The sequence below is a fragment of the Ursus maritimus genome, unplaced genomic scaffold, assembly GCF_017311325.1.
Source record: "Ursus maritimus isolate PB19 unplaced genomic scaffold, ASM1731132v1 scaffold_4, whole genome shotgun sequence".
NCBI classification, from domain to species: Eukaryota; Metazoa; Chordata; class Mammalia; order Carnivora; family Ursidae; genus Ursus; species Ursus maritimus.
This window is the reverse complement of record NW_024426552.1, coordinates 79,054,020-79,064,519: the sequence shown is the minus strand read 5'-3', so window position 1 is coordinate 79,064,519 and position 10,500 is coordinate 79,054,020.

Here is a 10,500-nt window from a genome sequence, read left to right as displayed (position 1 = left end):
CAATCCAGCCTCTATTCACCACCTAAGGACACAATATAACCTCAGGCCACAGTGAAATAAATGGGGTACGAAACTCAATCATGTAAAACACAGGGTTGCATCTTTGTGATGTTAACAAAGAAACTATTTTCCAGGAGGACTGTACTGTCCCCCAGAAAGGTGCAGAGGTAAATATATGAAAGCGTGTAGTACACAGCTCTCTGTATGGCCACCTGAGCGAGTCCCAATTCAGTTATGTCCAACCTGTCCTCTCCAGCCCCGCACTGCCCTGCAGCAGCCTTGCCTGCGATTCTCCCACAAACATGACCACACACATTCAATCAAGCACATTCCTTGCAGTCACAGAGACCCAGGCAAGTACACATCCTCTCTCCACCTGTTTTTTTAGTGTGTGTGCGCGCACGCATGCGCAGACTGAAATGATGGCAATGCTAACTTCTAGAGCGCTGGGATCCATGCCCGTCTCCAACATTATCTCTAATCACAGCACCTAGCCTGTAGGGGAAGTGTCATTATCTTTTTAGTCTGCCTCAGTTTGAGACGGAGGTTTGGGAACCAGTGCCGTTCAGGGGCCTGGAGCGAATCCCATTATGTTAAAATATGCATTATCTTAGGGCTTATTGAATATGCTCATCAAGGTCGTTTTAAGTACTACAAGGCATGCCTTGAATGAACACTGAAATTTCAAGACAGGAGATATGATCTCTGAGATAGTTCGTCACTACTTTGTTCCACATCACGTAGAAAGAATTTTTTCATCACTGCTCATATAAGTAAAGTCAACACTATTACGACACTATTGTTCTTCCCTCTATTATCATTTTTGTCAGCCTATAATTTACTTAACATGTTATTCCAGTTCCCTTAAAGGTTAATCCCTTCTTTCTGTTATCATATACACATGAATGCAGCATGGTATTATTTATCTTTTTTTTTAAAGATTTTATCTATTTTGTGAGAGAGTGTGTGCACACACAGGGGGAGGGGCAAAGGGAGAGGGAGAGGGAATTTTAAGCAGGCTCCAAAGTCAGCACAGAGCCCCACGTGGGGCTCAGTTTCACAACCCTGAGATCAGGACCTGAGCCAAAAGCAAGAGTTAGATACTTAACTGACTGAGTCACCCAGGCGCCCCTTACTTATCTTAATTCTAACTTTAATTCTGATTTTAACTGGAAGCTCTCTTTCATTCTTCTGTACTTACTGTAAGGAAACACTTCTCATATTCTTTTATTTATTTTTATTTTTTAAAGATTTTATTTATCTGACAGAGAGACAGCCAGCGAGAGAGGGAACACAAGCAGGGGGAGTGGGAGAGGAAGAGGCGGGCTCCCAGCAGAGCAGGGAGCCCAATGCGGGGCTCGATCCCAGGACCCTGGGATCACACCCTGAGCCGAAGGCAGACACTTAATGACTGAGCCACCCAGGCGCCCCCATATTCTTACTTTTAAATCCAAACTGACTCAAATAAGGAGGTGCAACCATCTGACTGTATTATGTATCTAGTATAGCTATGCTACAGTATTATATATGGAAATGTATATCGATCACTTTTTCTCTCTCCCTTTTATTTTAGTTAGGATGTGAGGAAGAGAAAAGCAGTCCCTGACACCTGGGAGGCAGCCTAGCGCTCACTAAGAACACTTGCTGTGTTCTCCTGTTGCATATAAGCAATTTCACAGAACACCAGTATTTGACAAGGCCACTCTGGGACCTTCACAGATCTCGATAACAACAAGAGCACTCTGTAATGGTGTCTGAACACAGACAAAACACGAACATGGTCCAAACCGCAGAAGTGACTAAACATCTCCTGGTCTTGGCTAATACAAGTGATGTCTTCTCCTTTATGACGGTAGCTTTATTTATTTTTTTAAAAAGATTTTATTTATTTGTCAGAGAAGGAGAGAGCACAAGAAGGGGGAACAGCACACAGAGGGAGAAGCAGTCTCCCTGCTGAGCAAGGAGCCCAATGCTGGCCTCCATCCCAGAACTTCATCCCAGGACTCTGGAATCATGACCTGAGCCCAAGGCAGACGCTTAACCGACTGAGCCACCCAGGCGTCCCATGATGGTAGCTTTGGCCTTGCTCTAGTCTGCCCTCCTTCTGGATAACATTTATTACAATGCCCAATTATAGAACAATTCCTACTTCTTGGCAGCGTCCAAGCCAAAGCAAAGCACTGCTTCTGTGACTCCTCCCTGAAGTTGCCTAACACAAACCTAAATCCTACCAGTCCTTTCTACCACATGAAAGGTGGTGCAAATTCTCCCTCCTTGCAGTGTTCAACTACAACTGTGCTCCTGAGAGGGTGTTTGGCTGGGAGACACCGCCAGATAGTGATATGTATCTATATACTTATACATAGTTTTTGCAATTACATCTGTAGATAGATTACATTATCTATGGATTTCATTTTGAGATAGTAAAGGGGCTTTACAGCGTATGTTATACAAAGAGGGCATTGAGTTTGGTAGGACCACCGATAGAAATTTCCGAACTTGACCCTGCCTGCAGGAAATAGTGTGTAGTTTTGCCTGCATATAGATGCTGTGTGTAAATGTGGGCTTGTGTGGAATGTTGCTTAAATGTGCGCCCGGTGTCAAATTACTAAAAAAAAAATTCTCACACTAAATATAGAGCAAACTATTGTCATTGTCTCAGGCTTCCCTGTTGATTGGACATACTGGGCAGTGTTTTTGGGGCATTAAGCCTTGTTGTTCCCACTTAGGACCTTCATGGATCCTTATCATTTGCCTTTCAGATGTGTGCTTTTTCTTCTTCTTCTTCTTCTTTTTTTTAAAGATTTTATTTATTTATGTGACAGAGAGACAGCCAGCTAGAGAGGGAACACGGCAGGGGAGTGGGAGAGGAAGAAGCAGGCTTCCCAGCGGAGGAGCCCGATGTGGGACTCGGAACGCTGGGATCACGCCCTGAGCCGAAGGCAGACTGCGCTACCCAGGCGCCCCTTTTTCTTCTGACTTACAGTCACCCGTCACCGTATCTGCCATCTCAGCCATCCCGCCAGGAACTAACTGGCTGTTACCTTCAACCAGAAATTTGTCAGGGGAGTTTTGCTTTTAGTAGCGCGCAGGAGGAGGTGGTTTAGATTACTTAGGACTGAACATCAGTGCAGCTCTTATAAGGTCATTGCTTATTTTCTAAACAACCACCTCCCCTCCGGGGTCTGCGGCACAGAAATCTTTGTTTCGTTCGTTGATTCCTTTCCAGAGCTTAGCAGGCGCTAGAGAAACACTTTCGGCATGTGCGAGAGACTGGGTGAATCCATCAGTCGCTGATTCATCCATAGCCCTCATTTCAGGTGTGCGAACCTGCGAGGACCAAGGGCCAGTCGGCCCTCGCCTTAGGCGGTAGTGGGAGAAAGACGCTGCGGCGTGCTGGGGCCTCATCTTGGGGACCCACGTGGACCACGGTCCCAGTCCCCAGTCTGGTGCTGCGCCAGGCGCCCGGGACACAGGTGACCGGGAGGGGCGGGTCCATCACATCCTCTCGGTCCTCTCCCAGGCCCGGGCCGGAACAGAAGGTGCGGCCGCTGCCACAGGGCGCCCTCCTCCCCGCGGTGCAGGTTGGGAAATCCGCTCCCCAGCTCCCGGACTCAGTCCCGGGACACCCGCAGCCCCTGGCCAGGGCGGAGCTGGGGGTTGGGCTCAGCCCCTAAGAAGGGGAGGGACGCAAGCGGGACCCTTTGATGAGAGGGTGGCAGTGGAGCGTGTCGGGGACAACCTGGCAGAACTGGGCTCCTTGCATTTCTCTCAGTTTACCAGCGAGTTCTGTGCCCTTGGCAAACTTTTAAAATGTTGATCTCATATAAAAAGTCAAGAGTTGGGGCACCAGGGTGGCTCAGTGGGTTCAGCATCTGCCTTCCGCTCAGGTCGTGATCCCAGGTCGTGGGTTCGAGCCCCGCATCGGCTCTCTGCTCAGAGAGGAGGAGTCCGCTTCTCCCTTCCCCTCTGCCGCTCCCCCTGCTTGTGCTTATGCCCGCGCGCTCGTGCTCTCTCTCTCTCAAATAAGTAAAATCTTAAAAAAAAAAAATCAAGCATATCACTTGTATTTTTTCTTTGTACATGGTAACACAATCAGAACTACAAAAAAAAAAAAAAAATCCTAGATTCTGTCCTAGGACACCAGGACTAGTTGATTTGCCAGACCATGAGGATGCTGTCACATGGAGATCGCACCCCGTGTCTCTTGGAGACTATTTCTTGGGAACTGCGTGCTGGGAAAGGGGGCTGCCAGGGGAAGTTAAGAAACTGTTTTTGCGAGGGCCATGGGAGTGGGTGCACAGGGCTGGGAGAAGATGTTGTCCAGGTTGAGTGTGAGCTCTGCATTGTGTCTTTAAAGAATTGTGAAGTAGAGGAGAAAGCGTCCCCGTTACCAAGGACACCATAGGCCGTGAGACAGGGGGAGGGGTAATCTCTGGTCACACCTGGAATCCAGAAGGCTGTTGGGAGGTGTAGGTAGTGGGGAGGGTGAAGGAGAGACAGAAGGGGAATGGTGGGGAGAAAGGGAGAGGCTCAGGGAGATAACGAGAGAGGGGAAGAGAGAGATATTGAGAGGGACAGAGAGGAAGGGACAGAGAGATCTGTAGGGATATCTGGGTGAGGCTTTAAGTGTTGGGGGTCCTTGAAATATGGTTCATTAGCCTTTCCTTTTGTGGTCCCTTCCGTATGCACAGGCTAGTGAGGAGAGAGGAAATTTGATTTCTGTTTCCACCTGCTGTTTGGTAGGCACTCAATAACCAGGGCTAATGAACGAATTGGTTAACTATGTAATGCACACTCATCAAAGGAGAACAGTGCTCACCATGGTCCCAGAATTAATTTCCAGTCCTGCCTTACCAAGACCCTGGTATAATCCTTAGCTGGCATAGGTTAGGGGCAAATTTTGTCCTGAGCACGGTCATTTCTTATTCTTCATCACCCAGTTTTCTTTATTACCCACACTGACGCCTGCATTTTGTGGGTGCAGTTTGGGCAACACTGTGGGGCAACTCAGGAGCAGTTCCACCAGTCTTAGAAGAGTGAGTCCCCTCCCAGTGTCCCAGGGGCCATCCTTTTCTGGGAGGGGGAGGAAAGGAAGGAGGAACTGGGAATAAGAAACAGGTTTTGTGGGCTACTCCCTTTCTTGGAACAATACCAGTATTTGGTTTCTGTGTTACAACGAGCCCATGGTTTTCGTCCCGGCTCCCTGGGCTGCTCGCTCTTGGTCCGCTTTCCAAGTGCCTCTTCTTTCTCCCAGTTACACGCGATGCCTCCCAGAGTTGTGTTCCAAGCCCTCTTCCCTTTATCCTCTCCCCGGATGAGCCCCTCCACTCTGGGTGGTCAGAAATGGCTTTAATGACCATTTAGGACTCCCAAATCTCTCCACCCACCCCTTTCTCTTGAGCTCCAGACTCACACACACATCTGCTTCTAGAAGAACACATCAAACTGCTTGTCTTTGATCAGAATTCCTCTCTTCTGCTCCAATCCCTGGTCCTGATTTTCATTTTCTTAGTGATTGCATTTACTTTCCTCCTCAGTGGTCCAAGCTTTGGCTTTCCTCCTCTCTCACCTTTCCGACCTGCGGGTACAATGTCCAGGTCAGGAACCATCTAAGGGAGCTCTTCTCTCCTCATCCAGCACCATGGCCTGTCAGTCTCCTGGCTGGTGTCCCTGTTTCCAGGTCTGCCCGACCCCCCCCCCCCCCCCGCCATGCCTCACTCCATATCAAGCCTGAGTGACGTTTTCAAAATGGAAATTTGATCACTACCACTGGCTTCAGGATAAACACCCAATTCCTTCATGGGGTCTAGAAGGAATCTGACCCTTGCCTACATTTCCGTGTTCATGGCTTGCCACTCCAGGCTCAAACACTGAGGTCCAAGCATCCCACTTTCTTTCACTTCCTCCAGTGTTTACGCTATGACCTGGGGACTTTTCCCTGGCCCTTTCTTCCTCTCCTGAGTATTTCCCCAATCCCCCTTCCCCCTGGCCACACTCATCCTTCAGGTTCCTGTGGAGACATCACTTTTCTTTTTTTCTTTTTTTTTTTAAAGATTATTTATTTATTTATGTGACAGAGAGACAGCCAGCGAGAGAGGGAACACAGCAGGGGGAGTGTGAGAGGAAGAAGCAGGCTCCTAGCAGAGGAGCCTGATGTGGGGCTCGATCCCAGAACGCCGGGATAACGCCCTGAGCCGAAGGCAGACGCTTAACGACTGTGCCACCCAGGCGCCCCGAGACATCACTTTTCTTGAAAGCATTCCCTGATCCCTAAGTCTGCCTTACCTGCCCTTCATTACTTTTTCTGACTGCACTTAACTTGCTGTTTATTTGCTTTCTTCTCCCAGTGAGCCATAATCAGCTCGGAGTCAGAGACCCTGGCATCTGGGTCTTTTCATTATTCTTGGGGTCTAGCATGGAGGCTGGTATATAGTAGATGCTCAGTAAATATTGAGCAACTGCTTGCATGGATAAATGAAAGAATTGAGCATGTGGAAATAACTGAAGGCCAAGCAGGGGCTTCCTATTCAGCGTTTCCTATAGCCAGGGAGTCGGCCTCCATCATCTGCTTTCTGCCAGGCGGAGAGTGGGAAAACTTTACAGAAAAAGGGAACTTCAGATATGCCCTGATTGGAGGCTGTTGGCATGGGGAAGCTGCAGGCAGGCTAGCTAGAAGTGGGCTAACCTATGTGATTGGTTAGGGGTGCATATTTGGCTTTCTCTGGTTGGTCCTAAGTTGGAGACAGGGCAAAAATGAGGGAAGCTGTTCGTCCTCCCCATTTGGGGTCAGTTGTTACAGGGTTTATTGTTGGGCTTCCTGGACTGGTTACTAGTGATAACTGACTGACTTTCTACAGTCTGACTTACAGGTAGCAGGCTGGCTTCCTGGCCCGGTTACTGTAGATGATGGGTTGGTTTCTTGGACTGGTTGCTGCAGATTGTAGGTCAGATTTTTATTTTTATTTATAGTCTGGCCGTTGCCCGTTTGTATAGTCAGTCTCTCGAACCAATATCGATTGAACATCTACTGTATGCCACGCTCTGAATTAATGTTGCATATGCAGCGCCTCATTTACTTCTCATAATACCTTTGTGGGGTAGCTGTTATTGTTTCTGCTTAGCCCCGATCACTTCCTCCTTGAAGCTCATGCTAGCCCCATTTTCTTTTCTTTTCTTTTTTTTTTTTAAAGATTTTATTTATTTATTTGACAGAGAGAGAGACAGCCAGCGAGAGAGGGAACACAAGCAGGGGGAGTGGGAGAGGAAGAAGCAGGCTCACAGTGGAGGAGCCTGATGTGGGGCTCGATCCCATAATGCCGGGATCACGCCCTGAGCTGAAGGCAGACACTTAACCGCTGTGCCACCCAGGCGCCCCACATGCTAGCCCCATTTTCTGTCTTCTGCCCTCTTTGATGCCTTAAGTCTCCCCCCATGCACACACCCCACAGGTTCACTGAGGACTGGGCTCTGGGGTTCTCCAGTCCAAGACTGCCATCTTTCCAGCCCTGTCATGATCCTTGCTCCATTCCTTCCCACAACACCAGATTTCCAGCTCTGGATTTCTTCACCTTCAGTGACCTTCACTTCCAAGTCTCTTTACTCATCCACACCTTAGTCATCCGGCACATCCCTTGTCATCACCAAGAAAGGGCTTATCTCTGATGTATCTTATCATCCACTCTGATTGAAATAACTTCCTCCTCTTTTAGCCCTCCCAGGCAGTAATTAATTCTGGGCGGGGGCAGTATGGTAGATCTCACAATACTTTAAAATACTTTTTGCTATATTGTAAAATGTCTAAAATGTATAACATGAATAATAAAAAAACTTCTCTAAACATGATTTTAATCTTTAAAAATAAATGTCACTTATTTGTACGCCAATCACTATCTTTCTCTAGAGGGAACAGGGAAGGGAAGAAGGCCATATAGCACTATATAGTCATAGTCACACTGCAATCAGACCTTATAATGATGAAGTTCTTTTATTTATTTATTTATTTATTTATTTATTTATTTATATTGATCTATTTTATTTAAATTCAATTAACATATACTGTATTATTAGTTTCAAAGGTAGAGTTTAGTGATTCATCAGTTGCATATAACACCCAGTGCTCATTACATCAAGTGCCATCCTTAATGTCCATCACCCAGTTACCCCATCCCCCCATTTTTAAATTTTTTATTTTATTTTTTTAGAGAGAGAGTACAAGTGGGGAGGCGCAGAGGGAGAGAGAAAGAATCTTAAACAGGCTCCACATCCAGCACAGAGCCTGACATGGGGCTCAATCTCACAACCCTGAGATCATGGCCTGAGCTGAAGTAAAGAGTCAGATGCTTTACTGACTCAGCCACCCAGGTGCCCCAATGAAGTTCTTCTAAAATGAAGTTATTTTGGAAGGTCCCCATAGTCATGACAAACACAGTTGACGTAAATTATGTTTGAGTGGCCATGTTCCCATATGCTGAGTATGATGGTTAATTTTATGTGTCGGTTTGCCTAGGCCATGGCACTCAGTTGTTTGGTCAAACACTGGTTTAGATGTTACCTTGCGGCAGTATTTTTTAGATGTGATTAACATTTAAATTGGTAGACTTCCGAGTAAGCAGATTACCCTCCATAATATGGGTGGGCCTCACTTAATCAGTTGAAGGCCTTAAAAGACAAGACCGAGGTGCTCTAAGCAGGAAGGAGTTCTGCCTTTGGGCTGCCTTCAAACTCAAGACGGCAACATTAACTCTTCCCTGGGTCTCTGGGCTGCTGGCCTGCCCTGCCTATTTTGGACTTGCTAGCCCTCACAGTCTCATAAACCAATTCTTTAAAATTTCTATCCCCATCCTATTGGTTCTGTTTCTCTGGAGAGCCCTGACTAATACATTGGGCAAGGGCGAGATGTGTGGGACAAAGCTCCCCTACACAGCTCTGGAGGAAGATAAACAGGACCCACCTCCATAAATCACTCCCCACCTTTCCCCCTTAGCCACCAGTCTTCCACATGTCAGATTCCTCTTTATTGAATCAGGCCCAGCATCTGATAAGAGCTCACTGAGGGATTTGTTGACTGACAGATCATACCCTAGCAGGTGGTTTTCAGTCCTTTGGTGATGTCTTTAGAATTTTAAGCTTCTTATTTCCAAGTTGCAGGAGAAAGAGTCTTATCCTTATCCTCAAATAAGGAATGTTCCACTAACAGGCTAAGAGATGTATTTATCATAAGGCATCTTGAAAGTAAAACTGTGTTAAGCCTTTAGGGTGGAACCTAAAGAGGAGGTCCCTCTTTAGAAAAAAGAATACAGAAGTTACTTAGGCAATTTTTCAGGGATAGGTGATCCTACCAACACCTTGCTACGGCCCCTCCCTGGGCTTTGCATTTGCAGATGTAAAGTGAGTAGTCCTGAAGCTTAAGCTTATTAGCTCCAGGGTAAATCTGGCTCTGCCTCTGGGCATTTTAGGGTGGGGACAGAAAGAAAGGTGCTGGCTCTCCGTAGGTTGGTTCCTGCTGTGCTGGGAAGGAAGCTGGGGCTGGCCTGGTTCCAGCTGCTGAAGGGAGAACATTGTTCTTGCTCTGGATCCAGAGTGTTCCTCCCCTCCAACCCCTGCTGGTGTGAGTTGCCAGATCCTTGCCCCACTTCTGTCCCTTTCCTGGCTCCCTTCTCTGCCTTCAACTCTCATCCTGGAGTTTCCAGGGCTGATTTGCCATGTGCCTGCACCCTGTGTGTGGGGGGGTCCAGTGACATTTCAGACGGCGGTGTGTAGCCTGTCCTCTGTCTTGCAAATGCTAACACCTCTCTATGCTTCTTACAGCTTTTTGGTCTCTGAGGACAGCATTTCTAACTGCATGGCAACGGCTTCACGGCTTCACGAGAGGGAGGTTTGCTCTGTGGTCCTTTCTCCACATCCAGGGCCAGCACCCCCTCCCTTCTTCCTGCCTCGTCACATCTCCAAGTGCTGGATTGATCCATCTCACATATGCAGACTTGTGCTATGAGAAGCAGTGACTTTCTGGTTCTATCCAGGGATAAGTATTTTTATATAATCAGCTTTCCAATATTTCACTGAGTATAGGAATTTACTAGCACTTTCTTCTCATTGTGGGAGAAGCTCAGTGATGGGTGAAAATTTCTGCAAATTCCCAGGGGCTGGCATTCCATTTTCTCTCAGCTCTGAGTTCCTTCCTCTTCAGAACCCCGGGGCTTATTTGCACTCCACATTTCAGAGCAGGTCTTCCCCTGATGCTCCCACCAACTGAAATCTGGGCCTTTTGTTTGATCTGGCCCCAGGATCACTCCCACTTACACACACACACACACACACACACACACACGTAACATAGACTTTACTGAAAGAGTTGGAATAATGGAGTCTTATATCACAGCAAAACCCGAGCAACTGAAAATTACATTTCAGTCATCCTGGTTTCTCACACCCACCTTTGGGACTCCCTTCCTCTTTTGCCCCCTTTCTCTTGGACTTGAGCCCCTGCTAGATTGACTG